The 22530-nt window shown below is 37.4% G+C and overlaps 1 protein-coding gene across 4 annotated transcripts in view; it reads left to right on the forward strand.

The window, feature by feature from the left end:
* PTPN4 (protein tyrosine phosphatase non-receptor type 4) overlaps positions 1-22530 on the forward strand; it is a 224243-nt gene that overhangs the window by 50709 nt on the left and 151004 nt on the right. The window lies entirely within an intron of this gene.

Below are 22530 nucleotides of genomic sequence, written 5' to 3' on the forward strand. Positions count from 1 at the left end.
TTTGTATGAATATACTATAGTTTACTTATCCTTTCATTTACCATTTACTTGTCCAGTTTATTGTTGGTATATATTTGGATTTGTTTCCACTTTGGGCTCTTACAAATAATACTGCTGTGAACATTCTTGTACATATCTTGATACATATAAAAGTGTATTCTCCCTTTTTATTTAAAAACTTTTCAACCTATATAGAAAAGGTAAAATAATATTATAATGAATACCCTTATACCCTTTACCTAAATTGACCCAGTGTTAACATTTTGCACATTTACTTTATGTTTCCTTCTCTCTACATGACTTTTTTTTCCTGAACCTTTTGAAAGTAAGTACTTTAGTATTCTGAGAATCTCATAATTACCACATCCCTAAATTTAACTTTATGAAAATAATAATATATGCAGTCTGTATTCAAACTGGAATTCTTATTCTTCAGGATGTTTTGGTATTTCCAAATTTTTCAGGATGTTTTCTGCTGTATTACTTGGGTATTTCCACACTTTGAAATCTTTAAGTAATATAAAATATGAATCTTACACCGGGGCCAGTCGGGGGATGAGGGGCTGGGGGAGGGATAGCATTAGGAGAAATACCCAATGTAAATGACGAGTTGATGGGTGCAGCCAACCAACATGGCACATGTATACCTAGGTATCAAACCTGCACGTTGTGCACATGTACCCTAGAACTTAAAGTATAATAATACAAAAAATGAATCTTTCTTATTTACCAGTTTAAGCTTAAAATTTTCTGTGTATTACTATATAGCAGGATTATGAATTTATCTCAAATTCCAAGCTATTTCACATTGAAAAAGGGGCTGCAGAGTAGTGAATATTACATCATTATCATTAAAAATACCTTCAACATTATCTAAAATACCCAACAGATTTAGTGTGCTTTTCTAAAAAGCTAAACTTTTGATTTCTTTTGTATTCTATCATCTGTTAATATATAGTTGGAATATAGGTTGCCAAACAGAGATAATATAAAATGAAGAGAATTCTACTTCGTACAAATTTCTGTTTAATAGAAACTCTCATGTATTAGATAGTTGATATAAGAAAATAAGCCTTTTTTCCTATTATTCACGTGTTAGAATTCTTTTTTGGAAAAGGCATAAATTTAATAACTTTTGTCTTAGCTTAAATTTAGTTACTATTTAGTTTTCATTTTAACTATAGTTTTGACTGTATTTCAAAATATTGTAAAAAGGTTTGGTATGTTTCTCAGCTAGCATAATTTTCTGTTGAGCACTTTAGTTAACAGTAGTATGCTGTATTTTTCAGTGTAGTAATCAATGTGCTGTCTAGTTACTCTTTTAGGAAGACATATATATTAATGTACTCTTATATGTTTATATTTTAAAAATATATATTTAGCTGGCAGTTTCAATAGACCTGGATATATTACCTAGAATGGTAAGTAAGCTTACCATTCTGTGGTGCTAGAAACTTTCTCTACCATTATCTCAGGTCATCAAAAAACTTAAGAGGAACAATATTTATGAAAAATTGTTGGTTATGTAGTATATTTATTCCTCTGGGTATTTGAACCCAAGCCATTCAAACCAAAAGAGTTGCTTTGTACTTTTAGGTAGATTATTTATCTTTTAATCTATGTGAATAAATCTCCAGTTATGTACTTTACAACCTGTGGAGTGGTATGTGGCAGCCTGCAAACTAATTGGGGGTTTGAAAGTTTTGGTGTTTGTTTTCTTGTGTCCACTTAGTACCATTAAGTCTCAGAAATCCTTTGTGGGCAGCTGCCAGGTTCACCAGCATTTCTCTGTTCACCAAGAAGGAGAACTACTCAGTTTCCTTTGGAGACTACCAGGCAATGATTTGTAAAGTCAACCATTGTAGTCATTGCTTTTCATGAAAGATTTTTGCACCACAGGTAAAATATTCATGTTGCCAAAGCCTGCTTTGTTTCATCTGGTAGTTATCTCATCAAAGCTGTTTCTGTATTTTCTGAGGGAAATTTTTGTAATGAAGGAGTTGATGTAACTTCACTAGATCTTGCTTTTTCTCTGCTGTGGACATAGGAATGATAAGCCTATTATCACTGGGTTTGTGTTGGCTTGTGTTGTTTCAATGTCAAGTCCTATTTTCACTGTGGCTTTGGTATAACCATTTATTTACTGTAGCCAACCTATGGAGTGTATTGTCCCTCTCATGCCGTGAATTCATTGTCACTAAATGAATTCATGATATGAGAATTCATCTCACCAAATATGTTTGCATTAACAACTCACTAAATATGTTTGCATTAAATACTTTAAAATGCATAGTGTCCGTACAACATGGATTGATGTCTTCAATCTATGAGGATTTTTACCCCTAATTTTTGACTTGACTTTTACTTTGGTGCAGCTGATTAACGTTAGCCTGTATGATGAACAAGGAAGGGCTGGGAGGACCAGCCTATTTTAGTTACTGTGACTGCGTAAGAAATTACCCTAAAACTTAGTGGCATAAAATAACCATGTATTGTCCTCAGGGATTCCGTGAGTCAGAGATTCACACACACAAAAGAAAGGCTTAATTTTGCTCCATTATGTATCAGTCCTCGGCTGGAAGACTCAAAGGCTGGAGGCTAGAATCATTCGAAGGCTTATTCACTCACATGGCTGTTACCTGAAACCTTAGCTGAGGCTGAGGCACCTATATATGACCTCCTGATATCCTGGACTTCTTCATAGCACAGTGGCTGGTTTCTTTCTTTCTTTTTTTTTTTTTGAGACGGAGTTTCGCTGTTGTTGCCCAGGCTGGAGTACAATGGCACGATCTCGGCTCACCGCAACCTCCGTCTCCCAGGTTCGAGCGATTCTCCTGCCTCAGCCTCCCTAGTAGCTGGGATTACAGGCATGTGCCACCATGCCCGGTTAATTTTGTGTTTTTAGTAGAGACAGGGTTTCTTCATGTTGGTCAGGCTGGTCTCGAACTCCCGACCTCAGGTGATCCACCTGCCTCGGCCTCCCAAAGTGCTAGGATTACAGGCATGAGCCACTGTGCCCAGTCACAGTGGCTGGTTTCTAAGGGTGAGCATCTTTAGAGAGAGAGCCAGACTGTAGCTATATTGCCTTTCCAATCTGGCCTGGGAAACCATATAATGTTACTTTTTCCATGTTCTATTTGTCAAGGTTGTCAAAGAGTTAAGTGAAAGGAAATAGACTGCATCTTGATAAAAAGTGGAGTATCATCATGTGGGATCAGAAATGTTGCCGTGGACTTACTGGGAAAATACAGTCTGCCAATATGGCATCCTGTGGAGGTGTCCATTTTGCCTCTTCCTCATCACTTACTGTACCCATCTTCCTGCTTTCATAGATACCCAGAAATTTCATCCCAGAACTGTCTCCTTTGCTTCTCAAGGGATAGCTACCATATTTAAGGAGTCAGAGATGATGAAAGACAGGTTTAATTTTTATTATTTGCTCTTTGTGTTTGTTATTTAAATTATTTACCCAGGTGTGCCATACTTAAAAAAAAATGTATATGTGTGTGTATGTGTGACACACACACATCTATCTTTTAAATTTGATTTATGTGTTTTATTTTATAAGTGTATGTATGTACATGTAATTGGCGTATTCATTTACACAATTTTCAAAACCATATAGTTTTATAGGTCTTGAGTTTGTAGAGCCTCACTGCCAGTCTTCTTAGAGCTGAGTGAGAGGAAGGGATTGGAGAGGACTTACCTATTCACTATGTAGACTTTTTCTTATTATGCAGGCTCTGTCTGTACAATACAGGCAGTATAATCTGCCTGTACAGTTAGTACAGTACAAATTAATCAGCTGCACATGATGCTCCTGATTCCAGAGTCCTTCTGGTTCATTTTCTTCAGAGAGTAAATCTCCAGTTCCTATGGTGATTGGCTGTAGGGGAGGGGAAGTGAGAGAAGTCATGTAGGGGCTGTTACTTGTATAGACTCTCAACATTTTTTCAGTCCTGACCCTGCCTTCTCTTTTTGAAAGATAATTTGTACCCCTATTTCTAGAGTTTGTGGGGTAAATGAACTTGCTCCTAGGCCTTTCTCACACTGTTAACTTTTTCTGTCACTTAAGGTGACCACTGAAGTTGCTTTTCATTTTCCAAAATTTTCTTAGGGTAGTCTTTTCTTTCATTACTAACTATACCTACACTGTTATTTTAGTGTGCCTTGAGCAAACATTTATGTTCAGCCTTCCTCATTTTTAACCTTGACATCTCTCAAGTTGATTGTCAACAGTGCCTACCTTGAAGGAGAATTTATTAAATACCAAACTTTAAAAAATAAAATCAGATGTTAAAATGGAATTTGTTATCTTTAGTACAAAAAGACATGATAATTTTGTCAGCTTTTATAGTATATGAAAAGTCCAATATTATAGTGTATGATAGATTTTTAAAGCTTTTATCTATTTTGAAATCCTTTTTTTCTAGGCTATAATCATATTAAACACTAGAAAATTATTTTATCAATCAAATTTAGAGTTGAGCACAGTTAAGGTGACCATATTTCTTGTTTTATTATTTCACCTTGCTGTGGTTTCATCAGGCATATAGTTCTTGGGTCTCATATTATATTTGCCATGCATAAGTCTGTTACTGAAAATGACCTTTACTTCTATTGAAAGATTCTTGGGCAGTTATTCAATGATGATTTTATACATCTTTATTTTGAAGGCTTACTCTGTGACTATACACAAGTTGTTCTTGTCTGTGTTTCATATTCTTTCTTTGTTAAGAGAGAATAATATCTACCTGACATTAGGATGCTTAGCATTAAACAAGAATGTTGGTGAAGTGCCTGTTTATGTGTCTGACTAGTATTATGCATTTAGAAAGGTTGACTTTCCTCTCTTGCTTGTAATCCAATTGATCCATTCTCTTGTTCCAGAAATGTTTTCTTGGAAGTATGTTATTTTTGAAATTCCACAAAATAGCAATCTACTAATTGTTTGATGTGCATATATAACATTTTCATCCATGTATTGGTGTACATATGCTGCTTGCAAAACCCAATTTGTTTACTGGCAGTATTGATTAAAAATATATATACACAGAAATTTTAAAATGCCAGTTATTTGTAAAAAGTAAAGAGAAAACAATTGTCAAATGTTACTTTTTTGAGAATTAGGTTTTTTTTATCCCACAGAAAATTGTAGTTATTCATGTACATTATTTAATAATTATTGAATACCTAACATACATTATGGAGTATAATTCAAAAATAGTTGGCAGCCATTAAATTATGAGAGAGATGTTGGATTCTATTTAGAAAGATTTTCAGCTTGGTTTTCCTTCTCTGGAAATTACATGTAGATTTTATTGTTTTTTGTAATATGTATAATGCACAAAACAGTGCAGTACACAGATCTTCATTATATAACTCAATGAATTATTTTATGTATACACCTGTGCAGTACCACCAGATTAAGGCATTGAATATTTCTCTCAATAAAAAGGATTCCCTTGTGCTCCTCTAAGTATAGTCATGCATCACTTAACAACAGGCATACATCCTGAGAAATGTGTCATTAGGTGATTTCATCATTGTGTTGAGCATCATAGAGTGTACTCACATGTAGATGGTATAACCTATTACACACCTAGGGTATATGGTATGGCCTGTTGCTCCTAGGCTACAAACCTGAATAGTGTGTTAGTGAACTGGCTGTTATAACATGATGGTATTTGTATATCTAAATGTATCTAAACATAGAAAAGATATGGTAAAAATACAGTATTAAAATCTTAGCTAGGCACAGCGGTAGGCACTTATAGTCCCAGTTACTTAGGAGGCTGCGGTGGAAGGATTGTTTGAACCCAGGAGTTTGAGTTCAGCCTGGACAGCATAGCAAGACCTTGTCTCTGAAAAATAAGTCAAAAATCAAAAATTAAAAATCTATAATCTGTGGCAGTGGTCCCCGACCTTTTTGGCACCAGGAACCGGTTTTATGGAAGACAATTTTTCATTGGACTTGGGTGTGGGGCAATGGTTTCAGGGTGATTCAAGCACATTACATTTATTGTGTATTTAATTTCTGTTATTACTGCATTGTAACATATCATGAAATAATTATACAGCTCACCATAATGTAGAGTCAGTGGGAGCCCTGAGCTTGTTTTCCTGCAACTACATGGTCCCATCTGGGGGTGATGGTAGACAGTGACACCCAAAGTGCGTTGCTTATGTCCAGTCTACTCCATAATCTCATTTTGGTTGCTGTCACTTCAGAAAACACTGCTTCATAAAGATAGGATGTTGGAAATGGAAGCAGGCTTTTCAGTGCTGTTGTAGCAATCTCAGGATATTCCACCTTGACTTTAATCTGGAATTTACGGAGATGTGAAGTTGTCTCAAACATACTTTTATAAGGCCACCATCATTTGCAATCTCAAGCAGTTGATTCTCTTCTAGCACGGACAAAGTTGATTCACCTGGTTTATTCACAAATGGGTCACAGATCCATGTAATGCTCAAATTCTTTTGAAAGCTGAGACCTATCTCAGAAGTTGCCATAGAGCTGTGTGAACAGACCTGAGTTAAGGGAATGCATTTGTCAACTTTTGCTTTTGTTGCAATTGCTTTCGTTGTCTTCGTCATGAAATCTTTGCCCATGCCTGTGTCCTGAATGGTATTGCCTAGGTTGTCTTCCAGGGTTTTTATACTTTTGGCTTTTACATTTAAGTCTTTAATTCATCTTGAGTTAATTTTTTGCATATGGCTTAAGGAAGGGGTCCAGTCTCAGCCTTATGCATATGGCTAGCCAGTTATGCCAGCACCATTTATTGAATACAGAATCCTTTCCCCATTGCTTTTTTTTTTTTTTAATACTTTAATTTCTGGGATACATGTGCCCAACTTTTCTCTCTGGCTGCCCTTAACATATTTTCCTTCATTTCAGCCTTGGTGAATCTGACCATTATGTGTCTTGGGGTTGCTCTTCTCAACAGTTGTAGATGTGTAGCATTATTTCTGGGCTTTCTGTTCTGTTCCATTGGTTTATATGTCTGTTTTTGTACTAGTACCGTACTGTTTTTGGTTACTGTAGCCCTGTAGTATAGTTTGAAGTCAGGTAGTGTGATGCCTCCAGATTTGTTCTTTTTGCTTAGGATTGCCTTGGCTATTTGGGCTCTTCTTCGGCTTCATATGAATTTTAAAATAGTTTTCTCTAGTTCTTTGAAGAATGTCAATGGTAGTTTAATAGAGATAGCATTGAATCTATAAATTGCTCTGGGTAGTATGACCATGTTAACGATATTGATTCTTCCTATCCATGAGCATGGAATGTTTTTCCATTTGTTAGTGTCCTCTATGATGTCTTTGAGCCGTTGTTTGTAGTTTTCCTCATAGAGATCTTTAACTTGCCTAGTTGTGTTCCTAGACATTTTATTCTTTTTGTGGTGGTTGTGAATGGGAGTTCATTCCCGATTTGGCTCTTGGCTTGACTCTTGTTGGTGTATAGGAATGCTTGTGATTTTTGCATGTTGATTTTGTTTCCTGAGACTTTGCTGAAGTTGTTTATCAGCTTAAGAAGCTTGCGGGCTGAGATTGGGGTTTTCTAGATATAGGATCATGTCAACTGCAAACAGGGTTAGTTTGACTTCCTCTCTTCCTATTTGGATACCATTTTTTTCTTTCCCTTGCCTGATTGCCCTGGTTAGAACTTCCAATACTATGTTGAATAGGAGTGGTAAGCTAGAGCCTCCTTGTCTACACATATATTTACATCACCCCTAAGTCTGTTTTTATTGACTGCCTTGTCTCTTGATTGTCAGTCACTTTCCCCTGCTTTACACATCTGCTAATTTGTCGTTGTATATTGAACATAGTGAGTGAAATGTAGAGTAATGGACAACATCCTATGGCCATGGGCCAAATCCAACCTTCTGGCTGTTATTGCATGGCCTATAGCTAAGAATGGTTTTTTACATTTTTAAAGGTTATTGTTTTTGCTATGTTGCCCAGGCTGGTCTTGAACTCCTGGCCTCAAGCAATCCTCCTACCTCAGTCTCCCAGAGCGCTGAGATTACAGCTATGAGCCACCATGCCCAGCCTCTGTTTGTTTTCAAAGAGAATGTACAACAGAGACTATGTGTCCTCAAAGCCTAAAAATATTTGTTTTCTGGCCCTTTATAGGAAAGGTTTGGACCCTTATTTGTTGGAGCTCTGGATTATTAAGTCCCTCTAAATAATAGTGAATTATATTATGGCAGGCAGTTAAATAGCCAGCAGATTACTTTGATCTTATGGAGATTAGTTTTAAGCTTTTTAAGGTAGGTCTGTTTCACCTTTGTTCTTACTCCTAGGACACAGTTTGTCTAGGGTCTCAACTAAGTGACTAAGGTGTTCATCAAGATATCTCTCCTCCGAGCCTGGACCACATCTTCTCAGAACTGCACAACCTCTGAAATCTCTGTTTAGTTAACAGCTGTTTTCTCCTAGAAATTCTAACCCTGTGTATGCACATCCTGTGAAGCAAGTAAGGACCAAAGGGCAATTTCATGTGTATTTTTATAGCTTTTTTCCTTTCACTTTCTCAGTTCTAATAACCTATCCCCAAAACCCTGGCACCATAGCAACCCCAAACATTAATTTTAGTTTTCTTATCCTAGCAGGACTGCCACTGTCTGCTTGGGCTTTGTTTCTCCACAGTATGGTTTGGCAAGTGCCCCCAAGGAGAAAGCCAGCGTGAGACTTGATTCATCTGCCCTTTTCTCCCAAAGATCATAGCCCTGTGTTGGTTGGTATCTGTTGCTTGTAAATGTTACATATATGTTTTATTTGGTCTATATTTGGTCCGGTTTTTATAGATGCTTGTAACAGGAGAATATTCCAATACCAGCTACTCTATATGATCAGAACCCCAAATCCTCATTATTTTAAAATATGAAAACGTATCTCATTATATAATCAGTGAATTTTGATTTGAAACATTTAACATGTTACTTGCTGTATTTTCTGATTCATTGTTTACTTGACCCAGATAGTTGAGCCAAATAGGACTTAGATCTCAGTTAATAATAGTAAATATATTCATCTTATAAAATCGAAATGGCCCTTGCTTTCCAAAGATGGAACCCTAAACAGCTGGGCTAATGGATTTGATATTTTAGAAGATTTCATCTGCAACATTTGAGATGCACCTTCACACAAGTTGATCTGGGCATAGCCGTTGTCAGAGAAGCTTCTGTCCTTGGCTGATAAATTATTAATGCTTAATTATTTAACTTTTTTGTTTGTTGTTTACATATGTAGCATCTTAAAAATATTTCATAAATATTTTAGCCTATACCCTTTTTTTCTCTACTGTATTCACAGTGTGTAAGGAATACTTGGCTGTTGTTTTTTTTGTTTTGTTTAGAGACAGTGTCTCGCTCTATCTTCCAGGATGGAATGTGGTAGTACCACCATAGTTTAGTGCAGCCTTGAACTCCTGGGCTCAAGGGAGTCCTCCCACCTCAGCTTGCCAAGTAGCTGAGACTACGGGCATGCGCCGCCATGACCACCTAATGTAACAAATTCTTTAGAGACGAAGTCTCACTATGTTGTTCAGGCTGGTCTTGAACTCCTGGCCTCAAGTGATCCTCCCACCTCGACCTCCCACACTGCTGGAATTATAGGCATGAGCCGCGGTGCCTGGCCTGTTTGGCTCTTAAATGTGCTGCCTTTTGACTTATTTCATATTCTTGAAGGGAATAATCATTTAAATATTTTTGCCATCATAGTGCTTTGTATGTCTCTCCTGAAGCTCATTTAATAGCATGTCCATCTGTGATAGATGTGATCTGTTCTTTGGGAAAGGATGTATGGCATAGCTCTGTTTTCTTTCCAGTACTTGCATAAAGAAACTTTCAGTATTCATTGGAATGGAGTTGGTGAGCATAGAAAGAGTTATAGTTATCACATAAGGAAGCTACATGACTCACTCTCTGCTGCCTCACTGCTTCCCCTGGGTAATTGTCTGTCCTGATTCCCATGTGGATTCAAGAATCCCCCAAGGAAGCCCTGGTGGGAAGACCTGGAAGGTCTGGCTCTTTGCCCAGATGCTGGTGTTGGTGTTGATGTTGATGGATGTGCTCTGCTGATCATAATACTCTAGAGAAGAAATTGCATCTTGTCTTTGAACCCACCATTCATAATGTTTATTCCTAACTCAAATTGGATAGTTCAGTATCTGTATATCAGGAATTTGGTTTCATATTAAAGGTAATATCCATTTATTTGAGTCTTTGCCCTTATTATTTAACATCCTTTTCAATAATTAGACTTAATAATTATGCTTCCAAATGTTTAAAATAAAGCTGGACTTGCACATATATATGTATACTTTACATATATATACACACAGCTTTACATACATGTGTGTGTATGTAAAGCCGGACTTGCATGTGTATATGTATACACGTATACATGTATGCACACATAGCAAGATTTGCTTTTGAAAATATTTATCCTGAAACTCTTTTATCCTCTTGGTAATTCAGTATAGTAGCTCTTCCTCTTAAATATTATTCCTAGTGACATTTTATGACTCTATTTTTCCATTTACGTTTTGAATTCTATCCATAATTTTTTTTTTTTTTTTTTTTTTGAGACAAAGTCTCACTCTGTCACCAGGCTGGAGCAGTAGCGTGATCTCGGTTCACTGCAACCTCCGCCTCCCGGGTTCAAGTGATTCTCCTGCCTCAGCCTCCCAAGTAGCTGGGACTACAGGTGCCTGCCACCATGCCCAGCTAATTTTTGTATTTTTAGTAGAGATGGGGTTTCACCATGTTGGCCAGGATGGTTTCAATCTCTTGACCTCGTGATCCGCCCGGCTGGGCCTCCCAGAGTGCTGAGATTACAGACGTGAGCCACCGCTCCTGGCCTCTATAATTTTTAATGTATCAGTTTGGTTTCCACCAAGAAAAGTGACAGCTGTACTATGTGAGGAATTAGTATTATGACACATTTTTTTTTCAATGTGCAGACATTTCCTTTTGATGATTCATTTGATTTGTTTATGATAAACTTCAGAGCTTGTAGTTTTGGCTTTCTTTTGCAATTATTTAATTTTTTCATGTAAAATCTGGATGTTGATAGGCACTTGATACATTAAATAGGTACTTAATTTTAGCACTAGGTTAATTTACAACTTTGGATTCACTGTATTTTTTGACATCACTTACTTTGAATCACTGTGAGATGACTTTCATTTTTCTTCATCAAGAATATCTTGTGTGGGATGTGTGCTAGTTCTTTATATCCTTCGTTTTTGAAAATGTCTAAGTTTTACCCTAGACTTAATTGATAGTTTGGGTAGAGAATTTTAGATTGGAAATAATTTCTCAGAGTTTTGAAAATATTGCCTTCTATTAATATTGCTGATGAGGAGTCTGATACTATTTCAATTCCTGATTGTTTATGTATGACGTATTGTTTGTAGACATTTTAAACGTGTTTTCCTTTTCACTTTTTTTTGCTTAAATTTCATGTAGATTGTGCATGAAATCCACCAGCTTGCAATATGACACTCTTTTGCTTTCCACTATGCTTGATGTCCCTAGATTTGAAGCCACTTCAGTTTATCTTAGAATAATTCAGGGGAGGTATGGGATTGAGAACTGAGGGACACAACTGTTCCCTACATGGATCTTCAACCTTCCTTTCCCATTTTTAGCCTCATGCCTTATCTTGCTGTTTCTCACACTTATCCTCCAATGTTTGAGCCTTTCTGTATATTTGATTTGCTTCCTGTTGATATCTTTCTCTGCAGGTATTTGGTGTTTAGCTCTGCTGTCTCTTCCACATGCTTTCTATCTTCCAAAGTGTATTAGTATCCCCCCCCCTTTTTTTGTTTTTTGGGATGGAGTCTCGTTCTGTTGCCCAGGCTGGAGTGCAGTGGCGTGATCTCAGCTCACTGCAACCTCCACCTTGCGGGTTCAAGTGATTCTCCTGCCTCAGCCTCCCAAGTAGCTGGGACTACAGGCGTGTGCCACCATGCCCAGCTAATTTTTATATTTTTAGTAGAGACGGGGTTTCACTATGTTGGCCAGGTTGGTCTCGATCTCCTCACCTCGTGATCCGCCTGTCTCGGCCTCCCAAAGTGCTGGGATTTCAGGCGTGAGCCACCGCACCCGGCCTGTGTGTTAGTATCTCTTTAGCCGATATCTTCTCTCCTTTTGTTGTTCTTGTGGTTTTTATGTTTTTAGTACATTCCTTCTTTTTTTTCCCCCTCAAATTAATGGGCTTTCAGGAATGAGTAAAGGTAAACACATTTTCAGTCCATCACATTTAACTGTAGGTTTAAGCATTTTTGAACAGTAAGTTATTAATTCTTTTTCCTTTAGAAGAATAACAACAGTGGATGGTGGTTTGCCATGACATTTGAAATCACATTCTTGTATTTTAATTAAAATCAAGTTTTTATTTTTGAAGTTTGCCTCTCCCCACATTTCTATTTTACATGTGTTTTGGGGACTATAACAAGAGTCACCTTAACCAGTTTGTAATCAAGCACCTAAATATTGCAATCTTATCTCAACCTTTATTCTTTTACTGTAACTGCTTCCTCAGTGATTATTATCTAGTTAAGAAATTCATCAGTTTATCAAGGCTCATTTTGTTTGACCTCTAGGAGCTTTAAAAACTGGTACTGCTCCTTATTTCAAGGAAAGCTCTCTTCTCTGTGATCACATTCTAGATATACTTCATCTGTTTCTTTTTTTTTTTTTGGAGACGCGGTCTCGCTCTGTCATCCAGGCTAGAGTGTAGTGGCTCGATCTCCGCTCACTGCAAGCTCCGCCTCCCGGATTCACGCCATTCTCCTGTCTCAGCCTCCAGAGTAGCTGGGACTCCAGGTGCCCGCCACCACGCCCGGCTAATTTTTGTATTTTTAGTAGAGATGGGGTTTCACCATATTAGCCAGGATGGTCTCCATCTCCTGACCTCATGATCCACCCGCCTTGGCCTCCCAAAGTGCTGGGATTACAGGCGTGAGCCACCGTGCCCAGCCCATCTGTTTCTTACATATCAGTATTCCTTGAGGATTTACTATTGTCTTTTGTATCTTTTCAGTTTCAATTATTTCGTGGTTGCTGAAGATTGTGGTATCTGTTATCTCTAGTTTGGATATCTTTCCACAACTCAAATTCTGTGTTTGCTGAAGATTTCAGTGGTGGTTTTAAAATCTTCGAAATATTTCTTACTGAGAGAGAGAGGCTGTATTCCCTTTACTTGAACCTTGGTGAGCCTTTGTGAGTGCCATTTTCTTCCAATAGAATCTGTTGAAAGAGATGTTGCATGACTTCCCTCGCTAGCTTAGAAAAGACCCTTCAGCTTCTGCTGTTGTTTTATGGTAAACTCACTCTCGAAGAACTTTTAGCTGCCCTGTAAGAAGTCTGGCTCCCCTGAGGCCACCATGTGGAGACCCTGTGGAAAGACAACATGCTATAACTATATCTTTTTGATATGTTGTCTTTTCATATTCATTTAGTTCAGAATATTTTCCAAATTCCCTCTAGACTTCCTATTTCCCCCAGGCATTATTTATATGTATGTCGTTTAGTTTTCAAATAGTTGAGGATTTTCCATATATCTTTTGCTTAATGATTTCTATTTCAATTCTGTTATGGCTAGAGAATATACTTTGTATGATTTCAATTCTTTTAAACTTCATAAGGTTTGTTTTAAGGGCCAGAATATGACATATCTTGGTGAATAATCCATGTGCACTTAAAAAGGATGTCTGTTCTACTCTTTTGTGGGGGGAGGCGGGGCGGTGGAAAGGGCTAGAAATATCAGTTAGGTTAAGTTGGTTAGTAGTATTTTCGTTTTTATATTTTTAAAAAATTGAGACATTTTGTGTTGCTCAGGTTGGTCTCTAACTCCTGGGCTTAAGCAGCCCTTCCACCTCAGGCTCCCAGGTAGCGGGGATTACAGGCACACGGTAGTGTTTTTATATCTTTGCTGCTTTTCTTTTAACTTTGTTCTATCAATTATCGAGAGAGTAGCATTGAAGTCTTCAAGTATAATTGTGCATTTATCTATTTCTTTCAGTTATATAATTTTTATCTTTTGTATTTTGGAGCCCTGTTGTTAGATACCCATTTGGGACTGTGATTTTCTTTTTGGTGACATGACTTCTTTATTATTATGTAAGGAGTTGAATATAAACATTTTTTTCTTTGAGATGGAGTCTCGCTATGTCTACCAGGCTGGAGTGCAGTGGTGCGATCTCAGCTCACTGCAGCCTCTGCCTCCCAGGTTCAAGCACTTCTCCTGCCTCAGCCTCCTGAGTAGCTGGGATTACAGGCACGTGCCACCACGCGCAGCTAATTTTTGCATTTTTAGTAGAGACGGGGTTTCACCATGTTGGCCAGGCTGGTCTCAATTTCCTGACCTCAAGTGGTCCGCCTGCCTTGGCCTCCCAAAGTGCTGGGATTACAGGTATGAGCTACTGTGCCTGGCCAAATATAAACATTTTTAAGCCATATTAAAAGAAAGCAAGTTTTTATTTGGTAGTTGTATAGGGTCTTTCCTACGTATATACTTATTTCTATAAACTGAATAACTTCTCCCAGCTTTTCAACTTGTGGAAATTATCTTGTTTTTCAATGTGTTGTCCATCTGTCAACTTGCTTAACCGAGATATGCTTTAGTTTTAATAGTTTTGAATAATATTTAGAGTATGTTTCTGTAGAAACAGCTTTTTTTTGTATATCCAGATTAATATTACCATAATTTTACTGGGATATGGCCTTCAGTTTAGTCATAGGTATTAATATCTATCAAGTAATAGTAATGTGTGTTTATTATTTCCACAGAGTTTTCACTTTTCACATTTGTTTTATTCTTGTCAGTAACAATGTGGTGGGGCAGTTATCTCTTTTTTACAGATAGAGAAATCAAGTCCAGGGATTTTGTGGCTTGCCCACAGCCACATGCTAAGTATTAGAGCCCAGACTAGAATCCAAGCCTTTTTTTTTTTTTTTTTTTTTTGAGAGGGAGTCTTGCTCTGTAGCCCAGGCTGGAGTGCACTGGTGTGATCTCTGCTCACTGCAACCTTCACCTCCCAGGTTCAGGCAATTCTCCTGCCTCAGCCTCCCGAGTAGCTAGGATTACAGATGCCCGCCACCATGCCTGGCTAATTTTTGTATTTTTAGTATAGATAGGGTTTCACTATGTTGGGCAGGTTGGTCTGGAACTCCTGACCTCAAGAGATCCACCCACCTTGGCCTCCCAGAGTGCTAGGATTACAGGTGTGAGCCACCACGCTCTGACAATCCAAGCCCTTTGACCCTTCAAACTGGTGTTTTTATTTCCCACAACATCTGCTATCAATTGGATGGTCTTCTGTTTCATCTCTATATGTCATTGTGAAAAGTGACACAAATTTAAAAATTAAAAGTTATTAAAAGTTTAAAAATCATGAAAGACTAAAGATAAATAGTCTGTGATGCTGTTTTTCTTATCTTTTGTTGAACATAAGAATATAGTAGTAAGTTATTAAGGAAGGTTTATTAGAAGTTCAGATTGGTGCTTTTCCACCTCAATTTTACAGGTCTGTGTTGGCACCCAGGTGTGTATATATTAAATGAGTACACAAGATAGTTCTGATGCACATATTCTCTGGCCTTACAGAGAAACACAGTTGGGAGAGATGGAGACTGCCTTGGCCACATTAACATTCTATAATTAGCCATATATTTATAGAACACATTTTCCTGTTTGTTCATTGCATATACCAAGTGAGACAGAATCAAAATCCATGTTAAAACCTAGCTGCACTATACTTATTTTTCTCCTCACTCATGGAGTAGGATTTTCTGTTTAGTGTTTTTCTAAAGCTGAATGAGAAAATAATCTGTACAAGGATAGTGTTTAGCAAGAGCTTTTGAGCCCTTACCGGAAACTATAAACTCTAAAGGAACTGTAAACTCTAAAGCAATGATTCCTAAATGGGGCAGACTTTGCATCTCCCCAACCCAATCTCCAAGGGACATTTGGCAATGTCTGTAGACATTTTTGTTGTCACAGTTGGATGGTGGGTTCTAGTGGCCTCTAGTGGCTAGAAGCCAAGGATGCTGCTAAACTTCCTTACAATACACAGTACAATCCCTCCCCTATCCCCCACAATAGAGAATGATCCTAATACAAAATATTGACAGTGTCAAAGTTGGAAAACTGTGCTCTAAGGTTAATATTCAATAACATATTTTTGATGAGTAAATTTTTAAAATAATCTTAGGTGAGTGTGGTTGCTCACGCTTGTAATCCCAGTGCTTTGGGAGGCCGAGACAGAAGGATTGCTTGAGGCTAGGAGTTCAAGACTAGTTAGGGCAACATAGCAAGACCCCTTCTCTACAAAAATAAAAAATAAAATTAGTCAGGCATGGTGGCATGCACCTGTAGTCCTAACTGCTTGGGAGGCTGAAGCAGAAGGATTGCTTGGGCCAGGAGTTCGAGGTTACAGTGAACTGTGATTGTGTCCCTGTACTCCAACCTGGACAACAGAGTGAGACCCTATCTCTAAAAATAAAATAGTTTTTTAGCTGCAGTTTTGATCTAACTAGGCGTTTCTTCTTCAGAAAGTTGAGTCAAGTGATTTTGTTTTGTCTGTAGCCATACCCCTATACATACACATTTGCTTCCTAAGTTGATAGTGTGCGTTGTGAGAATACTTGAAGGTTGCTTGAAGATACTAATCACACAATGGATAAATAGGTATAACTGCATCAACAAACCGATTCACAAATCTTTTATCACCCTGTTGGGGGGGAAATCTATTTGAGTTTAACCTTTAAAGGAAGGCAAAGAGGGAAAGTAGAATGTTTCAAAGTACTAACTTTGAAGTAGGGAGCATTTAAAATATAAAGTAAAATTTACAAGTTTTGTGTGCATCAGCATTACATGAGAGTCTCCACTGAGCTGTTTACTTGCTAATTTTCCTTGGTCAAACAAAAACTTCTTCCCATTCTGAATGAATGTGAACTAGTATTTTATTGAGGATTTCGGCAGTGCAAGTGGGCCAGAAATAACTTTTTATTACAAGTATAGCATATATACAATAAAGAACAAATCTTAAATGTAAGACAAGAATTTATAAGGTGAAATCTCCTGTGAAACTATCACTGGATCGAGATAATAGAATATTACCAGTACTTCAGATGCATCCGTTGTGCTTCCTTACTGTTATTATTTGTCTCTTGCCTAAAGTAGTCACCATTCTGAGGTCTGTCATTATAGTCTAGTTTTGTTTTTGTTTTTGAATGTTATTGAGTTAAACTATATGAGATTGTGTTTTTATAGGTTGTAATTACAAGCAATTTCATATATGTAGTTCAATCTAAGTATTTTTTCCCCATTGCTGTATAATACTTCATTTATGGTAGCTAGTGTCAATAGATGGCCCCCTACACATACACTTGATACTCACACCGTTGTAAAGTCCCTCACCCCTTGAATCTTGGCTGGCTTCTAAGTGACTCACTTTTAACCCTGACAGTAAAGTTACCCTTTGTGGCTCCCAGTCATAAGAAGCCTTGCAGCTTCCAGTTGGGTCTCCTTAGAACACACACTCTTGGGGACAGTCCATTTTAGACTTCAGCTGTCATGCTGTGAGATGTTCTCACCATATGGAGAAGCCATATGTCAGTGCTCTGGTCATTAGCTCCAGCTGACCTCCCAGCCAACAGTCAGCATCAGTTGCCAGCCGTATGAGCAAGGCATCTTGTACGTCAGATTCAATCAAACTTCTGATGACTTTACTATCTGCTGTCTAACTGTAGGCACAAGTGAGAACCGCCATGTGGGCCCAGTCAACCCACAGAACCATGAGTAATACTAATATTTGTTTGGTTTATGTTTGTATATTTGTCTTAGCATTGTGGTGTATTTGCTGCATAGCAATGTAAAATGAGGCATCATTGCATGAATATACCAAAATTTATGCAGTTTACTGTTGGTGGACCCTTGATTTGTACACTTTGGGGCTACTATGAATACTGTAGCTCTAAACAGTTTTACAATACATATATTGGTGAATATATTCATATACTTCTGTTGGGCGATTATCTAAGAGTGGAAATGCTGGGTCAGCTTTAGGAGACACTGAAACAGTTTTCCAAAGTGGCTATAAGTATGTATGCTCCAGCAGTTTATGAGACTGCATTTGTCCCACATCTTCAAAAATACCTTATATTTTAAAATTTTAGCCATTCTGTTGCTTATGTTGTAGAATTTCATTGTGGTTTTACCTTCTGTTAGTGAATTTTCCCAACATCTTTTCACTTTCTTTTCCCAACATCTTTTCACTTTCTTTTTTACATAAGTAGAAGGCTCTACAATAAAAAGTATAGGATAGTAAATGCTACGTGATAGGAATTTTTTATCTCCATTATAATCTTTTGGGACCACCATAGTATATGCAGTTTATCATTGACTGAAAAGCAGTTAATGAGGCACATGACTGTACTGAAAGCTTTCCCCTGAAACTGGAAACAAGGTAAGAATGTCCACTATCCACCACCCTTTATTCATTGTGTTTTTTGGGTTTTTCTTCCCATATATTTGTTGACCATTTAGGTTTCCAATTCTTATCTCACTCTTTCTGTGGTTTGTCAGTGATTTTTGTTTCTCATGCTGAAATCTCCTACTATGAGGGATTTGTCCATTTCTTCTTTTAGGACTGTCAGCTTTTTACTTCGTGTGTTTTTTTCGAACGGTTTAATTGAGATGTGATTCACATTAAAGTGGATGATTCACCCTTTAAAAGTGTATGGTTCAATGTTTTTATGTATCACAGAATTAATTTTTAAAAATTGTTGTAAAATACATGTAACGAAATTTACCACTTTAGCCATTTTTATATATACAATTCAGTGGTATCAATTAAGTTCACAATGTTGTATAACCTTTCGTGTCTATTTCCAACTTTTTTATTTTGCCAAACAGAAACTCTAGCCATGTGGCAGTTGTTCCCATGATTCTCTCCCCTCAGCTCCTGTTAACCTCGAGTCTTTGTTTCTCTATGAATTTACCTAGTCTAGATATTGGTTATAAGTAGAATCCTACAATATATGTCTTATTGTGTTTGGCTTATTTCACTTAGCTTAATGTTTTCAAGGAAGCATGTAGCATGTATCAGAACTTTCACTTTTTTTTCATTCCAGAATAATGTTTTATTGTATGGGTATACCACATTTTGTTTACTCATTCATCTGCTGACAGGCACTTGGGTTGTTTCTACCTTTTACTTATGTGATTAATGTTGCAAACATTGGCATACAAGTATCTGTTCAAGTCTTTGTTTTCAATTCTTCGGAGTCTATACCTAGGAGGAGCATTTCTGGATCACGTGATAATTCAGTGTTTAACCTTTAAGAAACTGCCAAGCTGTTTTACGTGGTGTCTGCACCATTCTAAATTCCCACCAGCAATGTACCATGGTGCCTATTTATACATATCATTACCAACACTGTTATTTTCCAGGTTTTTTTTTTAATAGCTATCTTAGTAGGTGTCAAGTGGTTACATTGTAACCATTGTAGGTTACACTATTTTTGAGACTGCAGTCATGTACTGCATAATAATGTTTCATGGGCCATAGTCACAAAGGTGTGTATTCCTATATTTTCCTCCAAGACTTTTGTAGTTCTAGCTATTAATTTTAGGTCCAAACTTCATTTGGAGTTAATTTTCTGTATGGTATGAGGTAGGGGTCCAATTCATTCTTTTGTATGTGGATATCTTTTTGTCTCAGCACCATTTGTTGAAATGATAATTGATATGGTTTGAATCTGTGTACCCACCCAAATCTCATGTCAGATTGTAATCCCCAGTGTTGGAGGTGGGGCCTGGTGGGAGGTGATTGGATCATAAGGGTGGTTTCTCATGAATGGCTTAGCACCATTTCTCTTGGTGTTGTCCTCGCAATAGTGAGTTCTCATGATACCTGGTGTAACACCTCTGCCCTCTCTCTCTCTCTATTTATTTTTTGAGACAAGTCTCTGTCACCCAGGCTGGAGTGCAGTGGCGCAGTCTCGGCTCACTGCAGCCTCAGCCTTCCAGGTTCAAGCAATTCTCCTGCCTCAGCCTCCAGAGTAGCTGAGATTATAGGCGCCCATCACCACGCCCCGCTAATTTTTTATTTTTAGTAGAGACGGGGTTTCACCATGTTGGCCAAGCTGGTCTCGAGCTCCTGACTTCAAGTGAGCCACCTGCGTTGGCCTCCCAAAGTGCTACAGGCATGAGCCACCGTTCCTGGCTCACCCTCTCTCTCCTGCACCTGCTTCTGCCACATGAGACACCTTGCTCTCTCTTTGCCTTCCACTATGATTGTAAGTTTCCTGAGGCCTCCCCAGAAGCCAAGCAGATGCCAGCATCATGCTTCCTGTACAGCCTGTGGAACTGTGAGCCAATTAAACTTCTTTTCTTTATAGATTACCCAGTCTTGGGTATTTCTTTGTAGCAACATGAGAACAGACTAATACAATAATTCAGCAGTACCCAAACTTTTTGGCACCAGGGACTGGTTTCAAGGAAGACAATTTTTCCATGGATGGGGGGTGGCAGTAGGGTGTGGTTTGGGGATGAAACAGTTCTACCTGAGATCTGGCATTAGATTCTAATAAGGAGTTTGCAACCTAGATCCCTTTCATGCACAGTTCACAATAGGGTTCATGTTCCTATGAGAATCTAATGCTATCACTGATTTGAGGAGGTGGAGCTTAGACAGTAATGCTTGCTAGCTCAATACTCACCCGCCCATCGCTCACCTCCTGCTTTGTGGCCTGGTTCCTAGCAGGCCATGGACTGATACTGGTTATGGCTTAGGGGTTGGGGACACCTACAATAATTCATTTTCACTTGAGTGGTCTTGGTATTCTTGTTACAAATCAACAATAAATGGAATAGTTTATTTTTGGACTCTCTATTATTTTTTGTTCCAATGTCTACTCCTATAGAAGCACCACATTGTCTTATAGGTTCGTAGAAACTTTTGAAATCAGGAAGTATGAGTTCTCCAACATTCTTTTTAAATATTATTTTGGTGCATACACATTTAGGATTGCTATGTCTTATTGGTGGATTGGCCCTTTGGTCATTGTATAATAATTCTTTGTCCCTGTTAAACTCTTTAGCTCTGAAATCTATTTTATTTGATATTATAGGCACATCTTTCTTTTGATTAATGTTTGCATGGTGAATCATTTTCATCATTTACTTTCAATCTACCTATATCATTATATTTTGAGTTTCTTTGAGATAACATATATCTGGGTCATGTTTTTTATATATACTCTGCCAATATTTGAGTCCTGGTTGAAATTTGAATTCCTACAGAAAGGACTTTTATTTACTTCTGCAAGTAACCTGTTGGCATCATCATACTAGAACCACTTGAAGTTTCTTTTTTCACTTGGGTTTTCTGACTACGTCATAGTAAGTTCTCAACAGACAGACAATTTTGATTTTATTTTTTAAGTTATTGTTTTGTTTTTCTTTGCCATTCTATGTGGTATGATTTTTTTTGTTGTTTACTTTTACTCTGTGAGAATAGCTCATAGAAAGCTTGTGGGTCTCTTATTGTATATCCATCCTGAATAGACCTTAATATCACTTTTGATTCCCATGTATATTCTGTGATCAAAATCGGAGGTAGAAAACTTAAGGACTAGAAACTGACCTTAACAGGTCTTACTAGGTAGGCTCCCTGGTTTCACTTTGCTTTGGATCTTTGTTTCTACTTTTTTTCCATGCTAGCTCAGTAACAGACTAAAACAAAAAGTTTCGAAAATAATTTGCCTGGCAATTTTATTGTATTTGAGAGGAGTTTTCTATAATATGTTATCTCCTGTACTGTCTGTCAAAAAGAGGAGTCATTTTTTTTGGTGTCTTTATTTGCACAGAAAGTTTTCATTTTAATATAGTCAGATTTATTTACTTGTTTTCTTTATTGTTCATACTGTGGGATCTTTTTCTGAGAAAGTTTCTCCTATTTTGAAAATATAAGGATATTCTCACATAATTTCTTCTAGAAATTTTATAATTGTGCTTTAAATTTATATTGAATTTTTCTGTATGATGTGAAGTAAGAATCAACTTTTTTTCTTACTGATTTTTCAATTTGATTTCCCCCCTATTTTTAAGGAGATACTTGTATATCTTTTTCTCCTTATTCTGTTAATGTTAGTAATTACATGTACTGCATTTGCAATACTGAATTTTCCATGAAATTCTTGTACCTTTTTTTTACTGTGATGCAAAATCAGTTTGCTAATATTTTATTTGAGGTTTTTGCATCTCTATTCCTGCATGTGATTTGCCTTTATACATTCTTTTACTCACATTCCCTCTTGAATTAGAATCATAAGACTAACTGGGTAACCCTGCCTTCCCATTCTTTGGAATAGTTTAAGTAAACTGGAGATTATTTGCTCTTTGAAGGTTGTTAGAACTTCACAGGTTTGATAAAAGCTTTCAATGTCAGATGATTTTTATGTGTGAGATTTTTAACCACTTACTGGTTTTTCTTTAATGGTTATAGGT

Source organism: Gorilla gorilla, chromosome 11 (assembly GCF_029281585.2).
Source record: "Gorilla gorilla gorilla isolate KB3781 chromosome 11, NHGRI_mGorGor1-v2.1_pri, whole genome shotgun sequence".
Classification (NCBI taxonomy): domain Eukaryota; kingdom Metazoa; phylum Chordata; class Mammalia; order Primates; family Hominidae; genus Gorilla; species Gorilla gorilla.